The sequence below is a fragment of the Arvicanthis niloticus genome, chromosome 12, assembly GCF_011762505.2.
Source record: "Arvicanthis niloticus isolate mArvNil1 chromosome 12, mArvNil1.pat.X, whole genome shotgun sequence".
Classification (NCBI taxonomy): Eukaryota; Metazoa; Chordata; class Mammalia; order Rodentia; family Muridae; genus Arvicanthis; species Arvicanthis niloticus.
Genome location: NC_047669.1, coordinates 45,754,004 through 45,775,205, shown reverse-complemented (window position 1 = coordinate 45,775,205; position 21,202 = coordinate 45,754,004).

Here is a 21,202-nt window from a genome sequence, read left to right as displayed (position 1 = left end):
TTGAAATAGCCAAGATTCAACTAACAGACCATATGAAGCTCATGAAGAAGGAAGAACAAGTGTGGATGCCGGGGTGCTACTTGGAAGGAGTGACAGATGCTCAAAGGAGCAAATATGGCGACAAAGTGTGGGACAGAAAGTCAAGGAGGGGCTGTCTGGAGACCACTCTACCTTGGTATCTGTCCCATATGCAGTCACCAAAGATAGATGCTGATATGGATGTCAGGAAGTGCATGCAGACAGGAGCCTGATGTAGCTGTCTCCTCGGAGGTCTGCCAGAGCCTGCAGAGGTGGATCCTTGCAGCTACCCATTGATCTGATCAAGGGTTCCCAATGGAGAAGTTAGAGGACTGAAGGGGCTGAAAGGGTTGGTGGCCCTAAGAGGAGAGCAACAGTGCCAACCAACCAGAGCTCCACAGGGTCTAAACCACCAGCCTGGGAGCACAAAGGGAAGCACTCATGACTTCAACTGTATACTTAGGGGAGGATGACCTCCTCAGGCATGGGTGGGGGAGGAGATCCTTGGTCCCATGAAGGCTGAACAACGAGCAGGGAGGAATTTGAGGGTGGGGAGGGGAGGGGTTAGGGGGTAGGTGGAGGCACACCCTTGTAGAGGCAGGAGGGGGATGGGATAGGGGGTTCTTGGGTGGTGGAGAAATGGGGTGAAGGGATAAAATCTGAAATGTAAACATAATATCCAATAAAAATATGAAAAAAAAGAAAATTAGTAGGTTATACTTGAGAGTATATCCATATGCATAAACATATATGCATCTATGCATATATGCACTATTAATGAAAAAGAAGTCATGAATTTGAAAAAGAGCAAGAACAGGCACTTGAAGGGAGTAGAGGTAAATGATTTTATTATAATCTCAAAAACAAAAAAGTGAAAAAGAATTATTAGTTTGTGCAGTTGTCTAATATTAATATATTAAAATGCCCAAATTAGAATTGTTCTGCATCTTAAGTTTGTGCATGCACATATGTATTTTTGAGCTTTGTGTGTTTGTTTGTGTTCTGTGTGTGCAAGTGTACATGTATATGCAAGAGTAAATGAGTTTGCTATGTAATGGAGAGTGGAGAACAGCAGAAAAACTTGCTTGTTACTCAGAAGACATTTACGATATAAAGACTTTTAGCAAAAGATCATTTTATACAAGTGTGTGTGCTTGCACACTACTTTGCACACTAGTTCAGGAATAGATGTGGAGGGCAGAAAGGAGCATCAGAGCTCTTGGAGCTAGGGATAAAGGCTACTGGACCTGCACAATGCAGATACTTAGGACAAATTCACATCCTGTACAGTAACACTAGCTGGAGCTTGAATGTATACTGGATTGCCTTGCAAGCATTTTATCCCTATCTTCCTAACACTTAGAATGCAAACACGTGTTGTGAAATCACGACTAGAAATTTTGATGTTTATGTGTGTTTCTATGTTTCTGTGTATTTTTGTGTGTCTATATGTTTGTGTGTTCAGTGTAGGGGATGGGGGACTCAACAAAGATATAACCACTTAACTGACTGAGCTATGCACCCAGATTGTTTTTTATGATTTTTAAAGATTTGCAAAACTTCTGAAGGATTCTTAAGATTAAGATACATTTACATTTTTTTCCTAGTATCCGCAATCACTGTGATCAGACAGCTTTGAGCAAGTCTAAATATTTTGAATTAACTCATGTTTAAATTTTATTTCCTCTATGTAGTTTTGTGCAAGCTGCTTAAGCTGTAATATTCAGCTTCTCATCTGGACATAAAACCAAAACTAAGTTTTTAAAGTTTCTTGTTATCCTTCGTGAATGCAAATAAAATGATTTTGAATAAATTTTCACAATATTCAGTGCTTATTACACATAAGATACTAACTTGTCTCAAAGTTTTTTCCTGAAGAAATTATACAAAGCATGCGATTATGAGGCTTAAAATTTTTTATGTGTGTGTTTTTCAGTACAAATGGAGATAAAAAAAAGTGTACTTACAGATTTGTCAATAATTCAGAATGAATATTCAGTTACTAATTTATAGTATATGGATATCTTAAGATTTAAAAAGTTAAGAGTAAAAGAAACTATCAGAAAATGTGTCTATGGCAACTCAGAGTATATGTGAAAAACTAAATTATGAAAGTAATATGTATAATAAACAAAGTGTATAAAAGGTAAAATATAGCAAAGTATTGAAAATATCCTTGCCAAAATGTAAAAATAGAATGTTCCAAGGATACAGGTTTTACAGATTCTGGTTTCCTTTGCGGAGGTGGGAGGTCATATAAAGTTTTATTAGAAGCTAATCATGATGGCTTTACCTAAATTTGTTTTAAATATAAACATGCCTAGTTAAAATTGTCTACCAGTTTACGCATAATCACTACCTTATAACTAAACATGGCTAATAAAAAGAAAAGCCCTCTTAAAATACTCATTAACTAATGTAACTACTTTATAATAGTATTCAGATGTTTGACACCCTGCCATTTTACAGGAATTCTCCTACTTGCCTTCCTGAGTTTATGAGTATTAGGGCCCACTTCTTAGATCAGAGTACTTGAAATTTGTTTCTGTTTTGAGAAATTTTATTTATATATCCTTAAAATTACTCAATATTATGAATTCTGTGTTTTTGTTTAATAATATGTGCATTTATTTTTAATTCTAATTTGATATTTATATTCTAATTATATAGTATATAAATATATTTATATATGTTCTAATTTTATATTTATATTATAATTTTCATTTTTATATATTTATATATATTCTAATTTATATTTATATTTCATTTTATTTCTAATTTTATATTTGTCAGTTTTTAAAATTTCACTTTGTACAATGACTTTGAATTACCTATTGCCTTCCCAAAACTTGTTTTATTTGTTCAGCATATATTCCTGAACTTAAAGATATAGTAGGGTTGCTAAGTTACATTGGGAGCCCCTAGCTAAAATTCAAGTACAGATATGCAAAGTATGTTCAAATGTGTGTGCTGTATTTCATACATAACCATATTTTAAAATATCCTTGAACCAAAATATTTTCTATTTTCAATTTGAAATAAAAATGATTGAACATGATCAAAAGCATCATACATACATGTCGAGAAGACAGTGTGTGTAAATGGGAATTAAAATTTCTTGGAAATTAAGCTTTCATTTATAGTATCTATGAAATAATTACAGAAAAAAAATCTAACTAAATAGAAGTCCACTAAAAGACAGTAGTCTATAACTTCAGGAAAGAAGAACAGGGCAGTTCAAATTTTTCAGAAGAGACCCCTCTGGGTATATCAGCCCAAGTGTTGGGTGCTTTATCAGTTTTTGCCAACAATAGTGATTGAATTATATCTAAACATTTTATTTTCAGCAATACTGAAATTATGTATTTTCAGGATGATAGACATAGTTGAAGATAATCATATTGAATTAATTCAGACACACAAATATATTTTCTTTTATTCATCATTCTTGCATTTTTATAGAAATACATAAAATCATGTATGTATATGCATCATGAAATAGTAGTGAAGCTGTCTGAGGAACAAATGGTACTCACAGGAAAAAAGACAAGGGAGTCAGGAGAGAGTTGTAAATGACCATTTGTAACAGCATCCTTAAGTAACATACTACTGCTTCAGTGAAAACAAATGAGTGATTTTAAAATAAAATGTTAACAATAGAAAAGTAATGTTAGGAGCACTAGCGATAAAATCTTAAAGGACATGCAGGTGCCATGAGATAGCTGAACTTATAAAGGTATGGAGAATACAACAAAGCCAATCTGGATGTTCTCTCTCTGGCTATCATGACCCGTGCCCAACACACATCCTAGAATCAGAGGAAGGCACTGTGGCCCATTCCCATAGTGTTACATCTAATGCATTGAGTTGCAACAGATTAAGTAGGGAGAGAAGCTCTTAACAAAGACTCTGCCTATTCCAGAAAGGACAGCACCCCAGACCGATCAGAAAGTAAGGGGTCAAATACGATCTAGCTCAAGAAAACTACAGCTAGGAAGGAACCAGTGCATTTACTTACACATGTACACTAACAAATGGACTGTATCCTCACAACATGATATCATGATATTGCTTTCATTTTGGTATCCCTTCTCTTTAAGAACTACTTGGCCTTTAGAAATACTTTGGGAAGAAATATGCTAAAAGGATGATAACAATCCCACAGGGTTTGTGAAAACAGATCAATTGACCTCGGGGATATGATACCTAAGTCATAAATGTTCACAACCTGTTTTTAAAACTTTCAAGATAAAACACATCCTGCTGCTCTCTGCCTTGGGGCAACCCTCCCTGATATGCTTTTTCAGTTTCTTGTGATCTGTTTTGCTTCTGCTGTGTTTGTAAATTAGCATCTTCTCAAAATGATCTGGAGTGAATATAATCTTTCAAAAATACAAGAAGTGGGATTCTGCAGCACCTACAAAAGTACCATGTACAACGACAGTATTTTTTTAAAATAACAAACCATTTTGTAATAGACAGAGTAGTAATCTTTTTGAATATAGAGTATTAGAGATGGCAAAATCAAATTTTGTCCAGTTAAGTGTGGCTCAGAAGAAAGAAAATAGCAGATTATATGAGAATGGATTACAACTTATTGCTTTTGATAAAATTTAGTAAGAACTACACTTCCTGCTTCTATATATTATGTCACATTTTATTAAATTTATCTAAAATTATCTAAGATATTTACTACTCTGAAGTTATAAACAATAAGTGGTTAGTAAAAATTCACTAGAAATTCTTTCTTTTAATTACTTTTATTTTTTTACTGTACAGCCATTGGTCACTCCTGGTTACTTCTTCTATAGTTCCTCATCTCATTCCTCCTCCCCCTGTCTCCAAGAGGATGTTCCCGCACCCCTTGCCAGGCCTCTCCACTCCCTGAGGCATCAAGTCTCTCAAGGGTTAGGTGCCTCTTCTCCCACTGTGGCCAGATCCGGCAGCCCTCTGCTGTATATGTGTCAGGGGGTCTTGGACCAGCTCACATATGTTGCCTGGTTGGTGGTTCAATGTCTGAGAGATCTCAACGGGCCAGGATGGTTGAGGCTGCTGATCTTCCTATGGGCTAGTGCTCCTCCTCAGTTTCTTTCAACCTTTCTCTCATTCAAGCACAGGGGTCTCCAACTTCAGTCCAACGGTTGGGTGTAAGTATCTGCATCTGTCTCAGTTAGTTGCTTCTTGGGCTTCTCATAGGACAACCCTGCTATGCTGCTGTCTTTAAGCATACTATAGCATCAGTATTAGTGTCAGGCCTTGGAGCCTCTTTTTGAGATGGATTTCCAGTTAGGCCAGTCCCTGGACCTCCTTTCCCTCAGACTCTTCTCCATTTTAGTCCCTGCAGTTCTTTTAGACAAGAGCAATTCTGAATCAGAGTTTTTGACTGTGGGACGGCAACCCCATTCTTCCACTCTATGAACTTTCTAATGGAGGTTGACTCCACAAATTCCTTATCCCCACTGTTGGTCATTTCATCCAAGGACCTTTCCCTTGAGTCTGAGAATCTCTCACCATCTATGTTTTCTGGTACTTTCTAGAGTGCCCCCACCACCTCCCATCACCCAAGGTTGCAAATTTCCTTTCATTCTACTGGCCCTCGGGGCTTCATTCCTGTTTCCCCTTCCTCCCCATACATGAAAATGTTCTCCTTTTCCCTTCAGCGCCCCCCCCCCCCTTTCCCATTCAGGTTCCTCCTTCCACGATTATATTCTTTTTCCCTTCCAAGTGAGATTGAGGCTTCCTCACTTGGACCCTTCTGCTTGTTAAACTCCTTGAGTTCTGTGGATTGTATCCTGAGTATTTGGTATGTTTTGGCTAATACCCACTCATTAGTGAGTATATACCATGTGTGTCATTGTGGGTCTGAGTTACTTCACTCAGGATAATATTTTTTAGTTCCACCCATTTGCATGCAAAACTCACAAACTATTTGTCATATTCTTCCTGAAACCCCCATGATATTTGAATCCTAACTGTACTATTACCTTTACCTTGCTAGCAATGTCCTTACCTCTTGAGGAACTTGCTATTATATTGGGAAGATATGCTATTTTTCCTCTGATGCTTTAATGCATAGTTATTAATTAATGAAAATCACTTATATATTCACAACATAATCCTAAAAAACTGAAAATGCACAGATGTATAACCTTCATTCAATTCATACTACATATTATCGTAAAGACATTGGGTGAGGACATTCACAGAGTGGGGCACAGGCCTCAATTTGCAATACCAGAACTAGGTAGACTGAAGAAGATATGAGAGTACACATTCAGTGAACTAATTAAGTTTTTATTTGACAAGGAGAGGCATCCCCAGTGAAGTTGTTGAGGGCAAATTGGACAGTCACTTCAAGTACAAAGGGCCTGGCTTAAGAGGTACATCATCATGTTTCAAAGGCTGAATTGAGTAAGAACTGTACTCAGCAAAAGCAATAAGTCTAAATTGTAGCTACATAACAGCCACAGATACAGCATAGAACATCAGGGCAACGTGGAGTAAGAAATATGGCGTCATAGAGAACTGGACCTAATAACATGGCTCTTGTACAGACTGGAAAAGCTCCAGGAAGAGTTGTGTTTATGTTTCTTTCTTAATTTAAGCTTTCTTTTTCTCATTCTCTCTTCTTTAGATTTATCTATTAGTTAGTGATAGTTTTGTAAGCCAATAATTAGGCTATTAGCACTTTTTAACAAGTTTCATATATTGTATATGTTTTATAATTAGATATTATTTACTAATTTTAAAGAAATATTTTGAATTTAATGTTCTTGCCTGGGGAAATGTTTCATATTGAAAATGTATATTGCTTTGAGACTTTATCTCCTTGGTAACACATCTAATTGAATAAGGCAACTAGAATATTAACATATGTTCCACTTAAAATTAATAGTAATTATAGATATATGGCTTTTGTAAAAAGGCTTATGTTAGTAAGAGCTGTCATTATCTACATCCTTGACTTTTGTAGTATTCCAGATGATCATTGTCCACGTTCAGCTCATTTGGATTAATTATCTTTTTATAATGTCACAAGCAGATAGTTATGTAAATCTAATTGGACCTTCCAAGCTTTGACAAAAGGCTTTTAGCATTTTTAGTGAATCGAAAAACTGACATTTATTCTTTGCAGTTATGCTACGTGGTATGATAAGGCTCTCCATAGGCTCCCCATAAAATATTCAAAATACCACAATGTCAGTCATGAGCATCATCCTTTTGTGTTGGTAAAGGGAATCAAAGAGAACCTCCCACAACAATATAGTCTATTGTTCTTGCCCTGGGTTTCCTTATTGATCTTGAAGACTTATTTTTGAAAACATCATATATGCAGGGCAAAGAGGAACTGAATTATAAGCTTCATGATTGACTTCTGGTTCTGATATATGCTGAGATACAATGAACACTGCATAGGGAGAATAGTGAACAATAGTCCCATTATGATCTATGAACAACAATAATGACTATCTCAACATGATATCCCCAGTGATATTGTAATTACATGCACAGATTTGAGGGTTTCCAAAAGCTATGTGATTAGATTTAAGGTCTACTGAATAGATGGATTCATGTCTGGTATTATAAACCTAGCTAATTATTCAAGACTACAATAGAATGGAGATAAAATGTCAATATACCCAAACTTATGGAACATAATGAAGGGAGTTCTGTGGGCAAGTTCATAGCATGAAGTACCTACTTTTAAAAAGTTGACATATCTCATATTGGCCATTTAAGGGCACAGTAGAGAGATCTAGAAAAAAAGAAGAAATAATATAGAAATGGAGCAGATGGGAAGAAGTAAACTCAGGACTGAAATCAATAAAATATAGAAAGAAACAAACAAAACACAATAAGAAGAATCAATGAAAGGGAAATGGTTCATTGAGAAGATAGAAAAGATTGACTCACGCTTAGCCAAATTAATAATAATGTAGAGAAAGAATATTAAAATAATCAAATTTAGAAGAAAGGAGGGTATATAATCACAGATTTCAAGGAAATTCAGAGAATAATATCTACATGCTTTAAAAACCTGTATTCAACAAAATAAAACAATATTTTTAAATAAAGTATAATTTGCTCAATATATATATATATATATATATATATATATATATATATATCACCTACAAATGTAAAATCAAGTTTAGACTACAAATTTAAACAGACCAATAAGCCTCAGTGAAATGAAAACAGTAATTAAAATTAAAATCTCCCAACCAAAAAAAGCCCAAGGGCCAGATGGTTTTATTGCAGAATTCAACTAGATTTTCAAAGAGTAATTAACACTAGAACTTCTCAAATTATTCCACAAAATAGAAACAAAAAGATCCTTTTTTCCCAATAAGGCCACAATTACCCAGCTATCTAAATCACATGAAGACCTAACAAATAAAGAGAATTAACAGGCCAATTTTATCTAAGAGCATAGATGCAAAAGTTCTTGATGAAATACTTGTATACTTATTCTAATTACAGATAAAAAAGAATAGCCATTATGATAAAGTAGATATGATTCCAGAGAGTCAGGGATGATTTAGCATATTTATGGAGACACACACACGCATATATGCACACACATTCACACGTGCATGAGCAAACGCACATACACACACATGCACACACAAGTACACACACACACACAGAACAAAATACCAAAATAAATAAAATTAAAAATAAAATTTCAGAATAGTTAAAAAATAATTTTAAATCATTAAGGAAATGCTAGGTTTTTCATTGTACCCAACCGCAAATCACACCACAAACCTATAATAATTGAAACAGCATGCTATTTGCAGAAAAACAGACATGTTGTTCAGCGAAATAGAACTGAAGATCTGGATAAATTCATAAACCTATGGACAGTGGATTTTGACAAAGAAGCCAGAAAAGCACACTATCAAGAAAGGCACAAAATAATAGTATGGTCAAACTAGATGGCTGCATGTAAAAGGATTGAGGGAGCCAGAGGAGTTAACCAAACCATAAGAAGATCTACATGGTCAACTATACTGGGCCCCTGAGGTCTCACAGAGATTGAACCACCAACCATCTCATCCACCATCACCTCTGAAAGGGTGCTCCATGGGGCATCAAGTCTTTACAGGATTGGGCACTTCCTCTCCCACTGAATTCAACAAGGCAGTCCTCTGTTATATGTAACAGGGTCGTCATACCAGCCCCTGTATGCTCTTTGGTTGGTGGCTCAGTCTCTGGGAGTTTCGAGGGCTCCAGATTAGTTGACACTTTATCTTCTTATGGGGTTGCCATCCCCTTCAGTCCCTTCAATTCTTCCCCTATAGGATTCTTCCCCTACAGAATTCTTTTCTATAGGGGTTTCTGACCTCAGTCCAATGCTTGGCTGTGAGTATGTGAATTTGTCTCAGCCAGCTGTTGGTAGAGCCCTCAGAGCACAAAGATGCTTTGCTTGGATCCGCTCTGCAAGCACAACACAGCATCAATAATAGTGTCAAAGATTCATGCCCATCCATGGGATGGATCCCAAGTTGGGCCAGTCACTGCCCAGCCATTTCTTCAGTCTCTGCTCCATCTTTCTCCCTGGATTTCTTTAAGACAAGAGGAATTTTGGGGTAAAAAAATTTGTAGGTTGGTTGGTGGAGACTGGGGGACCTGTCATACTAATGGAGTTGGTCTGTTCTGTTAAGTTGTTAATGTAAGATCTCTCCGGTTTCTATACCAGGGCACTTAGTGCTATGAATTTTCCTCTTAGCACTGCTTTCATTGTGTCCCATAAATATGTCAGCATTTTCATTAAATTCCAGGAAGTCTTTAATTTATTTCTTTATTTTTTTCCCTGACCACATTATTATTCAGTAGATAGTTGTTCAACATCCATGTGTATGTTGGCTTTCTGTTGTTTTTGATGTTATTGAAGACCAGGTTTAGGCCATGGTGATCTGGTAGGATGCATGGGATTATTTCAATCGTCTTGTATCAGTTGAGGGTTATTTTATGACCAATATTTTTGATTTTGGAGAAGGTACCATGAAATGCTGAGAAAAAGCTGTGTTCTTTTGTTTTAGAGTGAAATGTCCTGTAGATATCTGTTAAATCTATTTGGTTCATAACCTCTATTAGTTTCACTGTGTCTCTATTTAGTTTCTATTTCTATAACCTGTCTATTGTTGGTGAGAGTGGCGTTTAGAAGTCTCCCACTATTATTGTGTGAGTTTCAGTGTGTGTTTTGAGCTTAAGTAAAGTTTTTTTCATGAAAAATACCCTTGCATTTGGGGCATAGATGTTCAGATTTAAGACTTTCTCTTGGTGGACTTTCCCCTTGATAAATATGAAATGTCTTTTCTCATCATGCTTGGTAACTTTTGGTTGAAAGTCTATTTTATTAGATATTAGGATGGCAACTTCTGCTTGTTACCTGGGACCATTGCTCAGAAGAACTTTTTCCATCTTTTTAGTCTGAGACAATGTCTGTCTTTGTTCTTGAGGTATGTTTCTTGCATGAAGCAAAATGCTGGATCTTGTTTGGATATCCAGTCTGTTAGCTTATATCTTTTTATAGGTGAGTTGATTTCATTAATATTGAGAGATATTAAAGACAGATGACTGTTGGTTGCTGATATGTTTGGTTTTGTAGGTGGGTTTATGTGCTTGTGTTTCTCTTTTTTTGGCTTTGTTGTAAGATGATTAATATCTTCTCCTTTTTTGGTGTAGGTATCTTTCTTGTGTTGAAGTTTTCCTTCTAGGATCCCCTGGAGGGCTGGATTGGTAGATAGATGCTGTTCAAACTTGGGTTTGTTCTGGAATATTTTGTTTTCTTCATCTACGTTGATTGAGAGTTTTCCTGGGTATAGTTGCCTGGACTGGCATTTGTGTTCTCTTAGAGTTTGCATGACTTCTGACCAGGCTCTTCTGACTTTTATAGTCTTTGCTGAGAAGTCTGGTGTAATTCTGATAGGTTTACTTTTGTATGTTACTAGGCCCTTTCCCTTGTGGCTTTTAACATTCTCTCTTTGTTCTGTGTGTTTAGTGTTTTGATTATTATGTGAGGAGAGGTTTTTATTTTCTGGTTCAATTTATTTGGTATATTGTAGGTTTCTTGGACCTTTATGACTATCTCTTTCCTTAGGTTGGGGAAGTTTTCTTCTATGATTTTGTTGAAGACATTTTTGGGTCCTTTGAGCTGGGAATCTTCATTCTCCTCTATTCTAATTATTCTTAGATTTCATTGTGGCCTGAACTTTTTAGTGCTTTGGGTTAGGAGTTTTTTACTTTTTGAATTTTCTTTGACAGTTGTGTCAAGCTCTTCTATGGTATCTGCTAAACCTGAGATTCTCTCTTCTATCTCTTGTATTCTGTTGTTGATACTTACATCTATATGTAATTGATGACCACTTTTTCTAGGTGTTCCATTTCCAGGTTTGCCTCCATTTATGTTTTCTTTATTGTTTTTACTTCTACTTTTGGGTCTTAGACTGCTTTATTCAATTCCTTCACCTTTTTAATTGAGTTTTCCTGTATTTCTTTAAGGGGTTTATTGTTTTCTCTTTAAGAGCTTCTACTTGTATACCTGTGTTTTCTTATATTTCTTTCAGTGAGTTATTTATATCCCCCTTAAAAGACTCTATTATCTTCATGAGATAAGATTTTACGTCAGCTTCCTGATTTGCAGGTGTGTTGGTGTATTCAAAGCTTGCTGTGGTAGGAGAACTATGTTCTGATGATGCCCACGTATATTGGTTTCTGTTTGCTTATGGTCTTCCACTTGCCTCTCATTATCTGGTTATTTCTGGTGTTTGCTGGTCTGGGTGACTCTGTCTTGAGTTGGCCTCTTTTGTCCCTGGGTTGCTTCAAGTCTCCTGGTAGGCCTTGGCCCCTGGCTATGGCAGAGCACCAGTGAAGCCTTCTAACTGGGGGCTCTTCAGAGGGACAAAGAAGCTGTTGATCTGTTGCTCTGGCTGGAGTAGATCACCTGGGAGACTTTTAGAGTGTTGGGTCTTCAGAGGAGCAGTCAGGCTGTTGTCCTGTGTGAAGATGTTTCCAGGGGCCCTATGGACTCTTTTCTGTTTTCCTATGTGCAGCAGAACACTAGGGAGGCTTTCAGTCTGTCAGGTCAGTGGCCCTGTATGCCACAGAGCCCTGTGAAGGTCTTCAAACTGTGGTGTCCGTTGCCCAGTTGCTCTGTGTACAGATTAGCTCCTGAGATGCCTTCAAGCTGTGGTGTCTTTAGGGGAGAAGACAAGCTGGGGATCAGTTGCTCAGTTGACCTGTGTGCAGCAGATCTCCTGGGATGTTACAGGCTGTGTTGTCAGTTGCCCAACTGCTTTGAGTACAAAGGGTCTTCTTGGATGGTTCAGGATTTGGTGTCAACTGCTCTGAGTATAGTAGATCGTCTAGGATGGCTTAGGTTATGGTGTCTTCATGGGAGCAGACCAGCTAGGAGTCTGCCCCAGTAGAAAGGACCAGGCTGAAGGGGCAGAAGGAGATGTCCTTTTTTTTCAATAGCTGAATAGTATTTCATTTTGCAAATAAACCATATTTTCTGTATCTATTCTTCCCCTTAGGGACATCTAGGTTGCTTCCAGTTTACTACTATTCCAAGTAAAGTTACTATGAACATAGGGGAGCACATGTACTTGTGGTATAATAGAGCATTATTTGGGAATATGCCCAGGAGCAGTATACTTGGATCTTCTTCTTTTTTTTTTTTTTTTCATTTTCTTTTAATTGGATATTTTATTTACATTTCAGATGCTATCCCCTTTCTCCATTTTCTCCTCAACCAGAAAACCCTACCCCATACCCCTTCCTCCTGTTTTCATGAAGATGTGCTTTATAAAGGTGAGAATTGCTCTTTCCAAGTATGTGAAGAATTGTCTTGGAATTTTTTGGAATAGCATTAAATGTGTAGATTGCTTCTGGTAGGGTGGGCATTTTTACTATGTCAATCCTAGAGAACCATGAACATGGGGGATCTTTCCTTTTGAGGTCTTCTTTCATTTCTTTCTTCAGGAAATTAAAGTTTTGAGCAAATAGGTCTTTCACTTGTTTGGTTAGAGTTATACCAAGATATTTTATATCCACCTACTTTTCTGAAGTTGTTTATCAGCTGTTGGAGTTCTTTGGTAGAATTTTGGGGATCCATATGTATAATATCATACTATCTGCAAATAGTGATACCTTGACTTCTTCCTTTACAATTTATAACACCTTGATCTTTTTGTTTGTTTGTTTGTTTTAACTACACTACTTCTATGTTGAGCAATAGAGCATATTCATCTTCCACATCCAGATATTTTAAGAAAAAATCAGAACAAGAATGTTGAAAGCAGTTTCTTGTGCACTGGGTCTTTCCTATCTGCATTTTTCATGTTTTGGGCGTGTTTTTATCAGATTGATGTTGAGAAAATTAACATTGAACAAATGATTTTTCCCTGAGAATATCAATTGATTTGTGCTCATAGAAACATAATTCATTTTGCTCTATAATCTGTGACTAATTTCACATTTCTTTGAAAATCATTTTTACATTGACAATCACATAGACACTTATTGATTGAATCCTTCTTAGTCTTCTTGTGTCCAAATATTTGATATGTTTAATTTATTTTACTTATGTCATTATAAGTTTTCTAATGGAAATATATTTAATAGAAGAACTATTAACTCAATTAATGTTAAATAAATGCTGTTACATTTTTAGGTTGACCTGTTTAATATGTCACATTAAAATTATATTATTCATTTTCTATTTGTACAAAAGATTGTGTGTGTGTACATGTGTGCAAGTGTTTGTGTGTGTATGTGTGTGTCTGTTTTTCTGTTTTCTAGATAACTTTAAATAAACACAGAGATTTTCCTGAAGGGAAAGATTACACACACACACACACACACACACACACACACACACACACAAATACAATTTCTGAAAGCAGGTTTCTCCAGTTTAATATACCAAATGCACTTGCATGAAACTGTATAAGTAGGAGTTACCAAGAATATGTTTCTTAATTGCAATGGTCAAGAAAGAACAAAAATGGGCATATGATCCTAAAAATGCATATATTTCTGGCCTGCCATTATGAAAAGTATAATAGAAAATATGCTACATACTGTTTGTATCTACTCATTTTTGAGAAATAAGCTTAAAGCCGTATTTTTTTTTCAAAATTGCATGTGCTGACATGCTCATAAATAAACATGGCAGCATCTCAGAGACATAGAAAAAACTTTCCCCATCCTGTTTTCTGTTGCCTGAGTTATTGTAAGTTGCCCTGGTCAGCCAGCCGGGCAGTGGTGGCACACACCTTTAATCCCAGCACTTGGGATGCAGAAGCAGGTGGATTTCTGAGTTTGAAGCCAGCCTGGTCTACAGAGTGAGTTCCAGAACAGCCAGGACCACACAGAGAAACCCTGTCTCAAAAAACAAAAAACAAAAAACAACAAATAAAAGATACAGATAAACTGATTAGCTTGGGTTCATCTAATGTAACATGTCTCTAGAAAACTGTTACCACCTAGTATGCACTATAATGAAATTACCATATAACATCTACAGTAATCATATTCTTTATTTTAAAATTGACAACATTTTGAAATTGTTAGCTCCCTTGTAAATTCCTTGACAGACTCAGTCGTCTGTTGTTAATGTTTGTTTTGTAGATAGTAACCAGCTTTTCTAACTTATAGTGAAATAAATAGGTCAAATCCTAGTGGTAACACTTTCAATGATTTTTTAATGAGAAGAAACTTTCTTTACTGTATATCAATTTCATTTATACAATTCCAATAATTAATACAGAGCCCAATATACCTATGAAAAGACCAGACTACACATCTTAGAAATAAGAACTTAATATTGCATTTATATTTGAATATATTGGATTTATAATTACTTATAACTTATTTATAATTGAATTATAATTACTATGTTTACTATTCTCAAGCAAAGAAAATGTAAATTGAATGACAAAATATATTCATGCATGTATTTTAGTAGTGGTGAGTCTTTTTACTAGGAATGTTACAATTTGTCATGTTGATTATTCAAAACCTAAGCAACGGTTCAAAGCAAGAAAAGTTTCCATACTCTAAAATTAGTCTATTTCAAAAAATATCCCATTGTAAAAAATCATTGTAAGGGGCTCATTTTTTATGACCAATTTGAACTTCTCTTTGTGCACTGGCCTTCCAATTGCACACCTAGGTATATTTTTCACAAAAATATCAGGATATACACTTTTAACATATGTGTTGAAGTATAAATTTTGGTTAATCAAATTCTGGCTAGTATAGACGGTACCACTTAACTTCTATATTAGCCTTCTTGATTACATTGTGAAATATTATTTTATACCTTTGAAATATTAGAAGACATGTAGCTTTTTTAAAATCCCATCCTATTTTATTGCTTTCTGCTTTGTTTTTCTTTGTTTTTACTGGAAACAGGTTTTGATGGACCACAGTTTTATCTAAAACTCTCTATGAAGAACTTAAATCTACTTAGAAAATATGTATAGATGAAAGCCTTAAACTTGTATTCTGCATAGTTCATGTCCCAATTATTGAATTTACAGATATGTGCCAGGTATCATGTGATTCTGGGGATCTAACCCAGAGCTTTGTGCATGCTGGATAAGTACACTACTGATTAAGCGTGTTATCTTCTATTATTTCTAAGAGGCACAGAGTCCAGTCAATTTCCTTCAGTAGTATGCTCATTCTTTCTGTTTACTTATGACTCATTTTCACAGATGTGATTAAGCCTTAGCTTGACTGAATTGTTAATATGTTAGTTTTCAGAATTCTGAATGACTAATTCATATCATACTAATCTCATTTAATGTTGTGGCGTTGTTTTTGTTTATATTATCAATATTGCACTAATAAAATTAATGCTAAAATCTGTTACTGATTACTCAAGAGATTTGCTCTATAATTCTCTACTACTGTCATATGAGTTTTTCATGATTTTTAACATTGACACGTGTTTTAAACTCCAAATACATTGTGCAGTCAGCATCTGTGACTAATTAGCTGACAAAGCAACAGAAATTCAAAAAATAATATTCTAAACTGCATCATATTACTGCCATATTGCTCAAAAGAAATAATGACAATTTAGTCTGTTGATCTCTGTAATAAGAGAATTTGTCATTGAGACATATTGGGGAATTCACCAGTTTCAACAGTAACTGTCATCAAGATTGTCACCCCCTCATGCTCATTGTTGGTTAAGAGAAACTGATGTGCTCTGTGTTATATCCTCCTTCATAATCTTGGGTAGCTATGTACTAAAACTTGCCTTGAATATGTTTAGATCATTCCATTGAAAAAATACATTTGTATTTGAATTTTATATATTTTTAAGCAGACAATAACTTAAAGGAATAAAAATCTTCCTACTTGAGAGATGGTTTGGTGGGAAGGACTATGAAGTGAAAGCAAGAGTGCCTGAGTTCAGATGACTTAATCCATGCAGACAGTCAACCATACTGATGTGTTAACTCCAGCCCTGTGGTGAATGGAAACAGAATAGCTGGGGTTTGGTTGTTTGCATTGCAGCTCTGGGTATTCTGATACAGCTCTGTCAAAGAAATAAGTTAGAAATTGGAAGAACAGGACACCTGATTTTCTCCTCTTAGCTCTTTAGCATACAGGAATAAGCATTAGAACACACATGCACATTGCCACTCATACACACATACAGGTACAGATCTTCCAAGAACTTAACATCTTTGGGCCAGATCATAAGGTCAAAAGTATAGATAGACCACTTTAATGTGAATTATTTAGAAGTACTGCCTTCAAAGAAGAAGGTAGGTCACAGAATCAATATTAGACATTTGACATCACAGGATAATCCCTTAAATGATCATCTTTCCACTTAAATATTTTTCTACCATGAATTGAGTCAGTTTAGTCTCTCTTAGTGTCTCCTCCTAAAAACCCATTGACTGGATCATTAATGATAAATTCTGATTTTAGCACTTTTATTTGCATAAGATGTATTATTTAATTCAGCTTAGTCTTGATGATGTTTCTGGTAAAAGAAACTAAAATTTAATAAAACAAAGTGATGAATATTAAAAGATGTTGCACATGTGAAGCAGTTATTGATGTGGTAGTCACTCATAGGACAAATCATCAGGAAACCTATGCAGGCTTGAAGTTTTAAGGCCTTTAAAAGCAATAATGTGTTTTTAATGTTCACGGCATTTCCTCTTTTAGTCCCTGATATGTTATTATTTTAAACTGCTTACAACACTGGAACATAAATTCCCCATGAAAAGTCACAACTACTTAATACAATGTTCAAGAAGATATTGGAAGAAGAAGTTCAGAGCATGAAGACCTAAGTAGTACAAAAATACTGCACTTTTCCACCAAGGCTCATGGATCAAGGTAGAAGGTTGGAGTTGAAAGAATGTATCAGTGAGAGGCCAAGGGTGACTGCAAGGAAAGAGCGTCTTCTGGATACAGCAAGGCAGCTCCACATGTAAACAGCCTGCTGTTGTCACAATATGCCCAAAATCTAGGCTTCACCGTGCTAGAAGAGGACACAAGTTTCTACCTACTGGCAATTGCTAGCTGCTAGGAAAGGGAGCCAGTTTTCTCAAAGAAAACAGACCCTTGTGAGTCAAGAATGCTGCACAGCAAGATCATACACCCAAGAATATCTGTACAGCAGAAAGTGGTCTTAATATATTTGTAAAATACAGAAAATGGAAAGCCATGAGATAAGCAAGGAAAGGATGCAAATCAAAAAGAAATTGGACGGTGAACGATTATGACCAAAACATTGTATGAAAATTCCACATAATGAACCAAAGTATTCCTTTAATATTGGAAATAGTTTAAACTGAGCCAGAATTTTAACTTTATATTATTTTGCAGACATTCATTTTCTTCCAAGATTACAATAACAAAACTTGGGTAATTTCCACATTTTCTATTCACCAGAAGCTATTCCTATCAGGTTTTCATATTGAACTCAGAAAATTACAATTATTAAATGATATGTCACTGTAAAATTATTAAGGATGTTTTCTTAAATTATTTGATAATTCATTGAAGCTGCGGAGTTTACTTAGAATTATCTTTTTTTCTAAATTTTAAAAACTGGCATGTAATATTGCTCATTTTACCACTTCTTTTTCTAAAAATAAGACATTTAAAAATTAAAAACATAATAAAAGTGGCAATGCAGCAATGATTCACCTCATGATATCATCAGTATTTTCTGGCATTATCTTGTTTCATTTCTGCTCTTTGTGATTGTTTTACACTTGTATTTGTACTCAGTGAAAAAAAAAATTATACAGCTCATTCTCAAGCCATCTGCCAAGCAGAATAGGCCTGTTTTATTGAATCTTGCTGACTAAATTTCTGTGAAACTGATATGCACTATTCTGGTCAAATCACAAACTGAGAATAGCAAATTACCAGAAATAAAATCAGAAAAAGTCCAATCACTGCTTTTTAAATTAATTTTCTTCTTTTGAAATAATATTATATTTTACTTTGCTTAAACTGCTTATGTAGTGCAAGCATTTGGAAATAATTTTAAGTGCTGATGAAGAACGCAAGAGGAACTTGCAATAATTGTTCTTTAAATTTTTCTCTTTTTCTTCTAACATCCAAAAATGGAACTTGGAATGCATAATAGCTTTTTTCTTGCTGTTAAGATTGTTCTACCAATTAAGAACATTCCTGGTTATTACAAATTCCATTCCAAGATATAGTAATTATCTTTGTAAATAAATGCTGAAATACGATTATTGGATTTTAACAAATGATTCTCAACTTCCATACACTTAAAATTTATATATATATATATATATATATAATCTTAAATGCATACTGAATCAGTGATTAAATTCCCATTTTCCAGTAGGATTAAAAAAAAAAAAGACTTTGCCATTCCACCAGGACAAATCTCAAAAGAGAATTCTAAGCTATGCTGCAGTTAAGAGCTGAAAAAGTAATCCATACAATAATCTATATTTGCACAGTACATAGAAAATATTCTTGGCAGAAATGTAATAAATGCAAGTTAAGATGTTAATTTGGTCATTCATACGTTTGGGTTGAAAGTTTTGTGGGTGGCGTGGTGTCTCTTTTCTTGGTGTCCCACCTGGCTACAATAGATGGCCTCTTCAGGTTCCATGTCCCTGCAGTTAGGCATTTCCTCTAAGGTCAAGACTTAGCCAGGGAAGCCTCTTATATCCCAGGTCTCTGATATTTCCTAGAGATTCTCCTCTCCCAACCAACTCAGGCAGTTGTAGATTTCCATTCATTCTCCTGGCCCTCTGGGCCTCTCTCCTGTCTTTCCCCACACATAATCCTCTCTCCCTATTCCCCTCCTCCTCCCCTCTCCTAGCCATTTCCCTCCCTCCCTCTGCCTCCTATGACTGTTTTGTTTCTCCTTCTAAGTATGATTCAAGTATACTGTCTTGGGCCTTCCTTCTTGTTTAACTTCTTTGTGTCTATGGGGTATATCATTGGTATTTTGTACTTTATGGACCAAAATTTGTCTAGTCTAAAAGAAATGTAGGAATGGAGCAGAACTGAAGGAAAAACCAACCAATAACTGACCATCTCATGGGCAAAAAACAGCTCCTGAGTTTATTACTGTTACTCTCTTATGCTTACAGGCAGGAGCCTGTCCTCTGAGAAATTCTACACAGCAGCTGACTGAAACACATGCAGATACCCACAATCAAACATTTGCCAAAGGTCAGCAACACTTATGGAAGAGCTTGGATAAGGATTGAAGGCCTTGAGGGGAAAGAGAACCCCGGAGGAAGACCAGCAGAGTCAATTAACCTGGACCCCTGGGAACTCTCAGAGACTGAGAACAAGGCCCCCAGCACATATGAAGCAGACGTGTAACTGTCTTCATGATTGCGTTGTCTGGCCTCATTGGGAAAGAAGGCACCTGATCTGACAGATACTTGATGTATTAGGGTGGGAGGATACCCAGAGGGGGCTTTACCCTCTCAGATGGCAAGGGATGGGTAGCGGGAGGAACTCTGTGAGGAAGGGACCAGGAAGGGGAGCAGCATTTGGGATATAAATAAATAAATAAACAAGTTAAATAGTTAAAAAAAATTACCAAAAATATTCTTTCTGCCTATGCTGGTCTCCGTCTCTTGTCCTGAACCCTAAGACAGTACTGACTTACTTTGTGTTCCCATACACTGGCTATATAAACATACAGAAATGGAAGGGATGAAATATATGTAACTTGTTGATTTTCTTAATATTGTAATGGCTCAACCAGAAGGTATAATAGATCAGTAAGTATAACACTCCTTTCTGTGAGTTAGTAACTTAAAACTTTGGAATTTTAAAATCTATGTTCAGTGATAGACATTTAGAGTGCTATCTTTTGATGCTCAAGACAATGCTTCTAGTGTTCATTCATAAAACTGTTGTTGACTTGATTAATTTGAAGGTGTCAACTTGGAATTCAATTGCTTACAAAAGTGATTAATTTTAAATGCTCAATAACTTCTAGACATTTCTAAGCTTCTGTACCCTTTGACAAAAATCTCAGTATCATTGTGTGGATGTTTTTATTATTTGCCATATTTATCTAGATTTTTTTCATCCTGATTATTAAACTAAAGCCATCTTTGAAAACATGAAGTTAGCACACATTGTATATTTATTTGTATATATTTAACACATATGATGAAAGTTATTGGCAAATATCTATTAGTCATTTGCACATCTTTTTTAGAGACTTGTTCACAGATGCTCTTATTTATTATTGAGCTGTTAGTGAACTTTAAAAGTGCTTTGTATTTGCTATTGTGTGAAGGTATGTGAGTGCATTTTTGTATTAGTATGGATGCATGCTTACCAAGGGCACTGGGGTGTGTAAGGGTGCAGTGAGCTGCCAAATGAAGGTGTTGAGAACCAAACCTGTTTGCTTCGAAATACTGGCAAGAACTGTTAGCTACTGAGGCAAATTTTTTATTGGATATTTTTATTTACATTTCAAATGTTATCCCCTCTCCAAGTCTTCCCTCCAGAAATCCTCTATCCCATTCCCCTTTCAGTGCTTCTATGAGGGTGCTTCCCTACCCACACACCCACTCCTGCATCCTGCCCTGGCATTCCCCTACACTGGGGCATCAAACACACATAGGACCAAGGGCCATTCCTCTCACTGATATCCAACAAGGACATCCTC